We start from the raw sequence: 4,570 nt of genomic DNA on the forward strand, positions 1-4,570 counted from the left end.
CTTTCGAGCAGCCTCCGGGATTGCCAGAGCCCAAGCCCTCAGGAGGAAGGCTTTGGCCCAGCCAGGAAATGGGGCAGGTGTCTGAGGGGGTTGGCCTCAGGCTGTAGGGAAACCAGAAAGGAGAGTAATCAGGATAGGAATCCTTGGTCCCTAGGGCTCACAGTAAATGGCTCAGGACCTAGGAGACAGGGGGGACGGGGGGGGGGGGGGGGGGGCCAAGGGAAGGAATAAGTGAGGAGGGAGAGAGCTGGTCCCTGTAAAGTCCTGATGGGGACCCCAGGACCCCAGCAGCCTGGCCTCATGGAACTGTTCTGAGGGGGTTTTGAAGGGCATGCAAATGCATCGCTTGCAGGGCAGACTCCAGGTGTCTGTGGTGACAGAGGGGCTCTGATGTCCTAGGCAGGGAGCCGCTTCCTTAGCAACAGGATCTGGCCCCCAGCCTCCCCCCTCCCCCAACCCCCCCCAACTAGCCACCGCGGGCCCTCTCCTGATCATCACTTCGCAAACCGTTCCCAAACTCCAGCTGCCCCCTCAGCTGTCTCTGGAGGGAGAGGGGGTGTTCGTTCACTGCCACCGCTCCCTTTCCCCTTGGAGGGGGTGTTTTTCCTCCTGTGTGGGCCGTGTGTGTTGGGCTGTGTCCCAACTCGAGGGCAGATTCCTCCCTCCAGAGGTGATGATACACGCTGAGAGCAGATTGCACATTTGTCTCCTGGGAGGCAGTGGGCGAGGGAAGCAGAGAGCTCAGCATGTGAGCGTGGGGAGGGGTGTCTGCAGAACTGCGAAGGGGTGAGGGGCCCAGAGAGCAGGGAGCTGCTGCTGCTGGCTGTCTACAGAGGCAGCGGGAGGCTGATTATAGGGCTGGGTCCCGCGGCCCTGGATGTGGGTGCAAGAAGCTGTGTACGCACTTGACTGTCAAGATGGGAGTGATGGTTACCCTGGTGATCGGGCGAGGAAGTAGGTTGGCCTTGCAGGCAGAAACGCTGGAAAGAAAATATAATAAGCACCAGTTAGGGCTTCTCTCTTTCTCTCCTCTTTTTCATGATTGGAGCACCGGTTAGATGGAGACTTGTCATCATAAGTGAAGGGCAACTTTCAGGGGTTGGCCCGACTGTCCCCTCTTCTGGTTCCCAGATCCTGGTCCTAACTAGCCCTGGGATGGAGGGCAAGTCACTTCTTCCCTAAGCCTCTCTCAGACGAGGCAACCTCCAAGACCTCTTGGTGCTCTGATTCCCGGACCACACCCCCAGACATTTTGATTCAGCAGGTCTGGGGCCATGCCTAGGAATCTGGATTGTGGCCACACCCCCAGGTACACTGCACCTGCTGTTCAGAACCACTTCTACTTGGCGTTTCTCTACGTGGGCATTTCTCCCCCAGGCGTGGGAATCGGACAGACCCAGATTCTCACCTTAGCTCGGCCCCTCTGAATCTGTTTCCTTGCCTCTTTGATGGGGGAGGACACGGTGGTATCGTGAGAATCGGCTGAGAAGCGGCGATCACGTATGGCATGGTGCCTGGCGCACACTGAGGGGCCAATGAGTGGTCGGCTTTTTAGCTTCTCATTCTGTCCGAATCTGTAGTGTCTCTACTACCCTCTCCCCTGCCCGGCAGCCCCCTTCCCTCGGCTTGTTCTCCTCCAGCCAAATCCCACATCCAGGAAACCAATCCAACGGTAAGCAAGGACTCGTCAGGTGAGGACCCAGGCAGAGGATGAGGAGGAGACAGTAAGCTCCCAGCTGGGGTGCTCACACCCAGTTCCAGCTCCTCTGTTGCCATGACGACCCATAGCTTACCAATCTCTGTGGGGTGCCATGGTTTCCTCCGGCATCTGGGGGCTCTGGATGAGAATGGTCATTTCACCAAGGCACCAGGAGATGGGAGGGCCCCACGCCCACCCCCATCCTGACCACCACATTGTCATTTCAGGATAAACTGAAGGCTTCTCCCGGGATGAGGACTTAGCCGAATTTCACTCCAAAGCCCACATTCACAAAGCCGATTCACAAAATGCCTGGCATACAGTAGGCGCTCGACAAATAGTGGTTGAATGAATAAATAAATGTGATATAAATCTGATTCTCTTAAATCTCTTCATCAACAATGAGTTTCTTTTAAGAGAGAGGCAAAATAAAATGAGGACTCCAGGCATCTGCCTTTTGGGGTCTTGTCTTCCCACCTCTTCCCTTTGGGAAAACTGCTTCCCGCCTCTCTCCATGGCATCAATACGTGAATATGCAGCAAAGCCCAGGGCATGCAGGTACAACTCACCAGCCCCTCAAAGTTTGGAAGTAGCATTGCCTCAACAAATTTGTTCGCAGTGGTGTGAGAATCAGCTGGGATGAGCTGTGGTTATTAATAGATCAAATTCTATACACCACGAAAATTCATCTTTTCATTGCAGGGACTTTCTTCCCCCCAACCATGAATTTTTCATGTTCATCAGTTTCTGTCCTCTCTCTTGAGGCCCTCTTCTCTCTAGCAAAGGACAGAATTGATTAAACAAATCTGCTCAGTATTGCAGCTGATTAACAAAACTCATATAAGAAAAAGAGATTAAAACTCTTGGCTCAGAAGTTCTTTTTAAAAATCATCCGAGAGACCAATATTTCTATTCCGTCTGCCATGAAGCGACAATTGTGAGATAATAGAGAATATATGCCTTGGTCTCTCTGCCCCTGGCTCCTGGCACAGAGCTCCTAAAAGCCGTGTAAATTCCTAAATGATAAGAGCACGAGGAGCCTCTTTTGTTCTATGGAGGCAGCTCTGGGTGGGCCCCTGGAAAGCTCCTAGAGGGGAGCTGGTCCCCAGAAAGACCAAGCCATGGTTAGAAGCTTGGGATTTTCAGCCCCACCCCTCATCCTTCAGAGAGGGAAGAGGGATAGAGAGGAGTTTATAATTGATCGCGCCTAAGTAAGAAAACGTCCCTAAGATCCCAACAGCAGGGGGTTTGGAGATCGTCCAGCTTGGTGCACAGGTGGAGGTGTGGGAAAAACACAGGCAGACAGAGCGTGGAAGATCTACGTCCCTGTCCATATACCTGGCTCTCCTCATGTCTTCCACCTGCCTGTTCGTTTGTATCCTTTATCCCGTGCTTTTACAAGAAACCCATAAACAGAAATAAACTATTTTTCCTGAGCTCTGTGAATCTCTCTAGCAAATTAATTGAACCCAAAGAGGGGCTTGTGGGAACCTCTGATTTGTAGCTGATCCATCAGAATCACAGTGACCCGTCCTGGACTGAATTTACCATCTGAAGTGAGGGGGCAATCTCGTGGGCCTGAGCCCTTAACCAGCAGGATCTGTTGCTGCCTCCAGGTAGATAGAATTGAATTCACAATTCAGTTAAATTAGGGGTGCATGGGTGGCTCAGTCGTTGAGCATCTGTCTTTAACTCAGGTCATGATTCCAGGGTCCTGGGATGGAGCCCCGCGTCAGGCTCCCTGCTCAGTGGGAAGCCTGCTTCTCCCTCTCGTACTCCCCCTGCTTGTGTTCCCTCTCTCGCTGTCTCTCTCTCTCTCTGTCAAATAAATAAATAAATAATTTAAAAAAAAAAAAAGAACTGAGTTAAATTATAGGACATCCAGCTGGTGTCATGGGGAATTGCTTGGTGGAATGTGTAAGGGGAAACCCCTCACCCCCCACCGTTGTAACTGGGTCCTAGAATAATTTTGGTAATTGAGGCTTGGTTAATGAAGCCTGTGCTTAGGATGACATTCATTCATTCATTCATTCATTCATTCATTCATTCACCAAATATTTATTGAGTACTTACTATGGGCCAGGCAGGGCCAGCTTCATGGGCCTGTAGCCTGGACAGTCTCACCGGGAGGGCCCGGCACTCAGAAGGGCCCCCCACTCGAGGTTGGACGCTCTCTTGTCACCTTCGTGAAGTCCTTAACAACTTTATCTTTGAACTGGTGTTTTGTAAGCCAAGTCCGATGGGAAACCAGACCTCGAGCATGAGCAGAGCAGTTTCGCGCAATACGGGTGTGAAGGCAGGCTTCCCTCTTTCATCAGTGTCTGAGGCTGGGGTTCTGCGTTTGTCGGCCAGCACAATATTCTGTTTTGTTGTGTAATATGGATGTCAAAGCTCTGATGGGAAGCAGGACCAGCCAGTTGCGTCCAGCCTCACCACTCCCTGTTGGCATATACCTGGCCACCTTACAGCTTTGTGACTGGGCTACTTTTACCTTGGATTTATTCATCAATCCCTTCAATGACAGAGTTGAAAACTGGTTTTGATTCCTGTCCCGCATGCTCATCTCTGTTGTATAAAGGAAGTGACTCCTTTATTCAAGCCCAATATGGAAAACTTGTTTGATCTAACAAGAACATGGATAAAGCAGCACTTTACTTGTCTAGCACCATGTTTGGAGCTAAAAGAAAAAAAGGGATTACAAACCAATGAAACTTCTGCCTGTATGAGCTTATGGTCTAAGAGGAGAAAGAGGGGTTGCCTGGGTGGCTCAGTCGGTTAAGCGTCTGCCTTCGGCTCCGGTCATGATCTCAGGGTCCTGGGATCGAGTCCCACATCGGGCTCCCTGCTCAGCGTAGAGCCTGCTTCTCCCTC

The sequence above is a fragment of the Leptonychotes weddellii genome, chromosome 9, assembly GCF_054177405.1.
Source record: "Leptonychotes weddellii isolate Sample4059 chromosome 9, ASM5417740v2, whole genome shotgun sequence".
In the NCBI taxonomy this organism is placed as follows: Eukaryota; Metazoa; Chordata; class Mammalia; order Carnivora; family Phocidae; genus Leptonychotes; species Leptonychotes weddellii.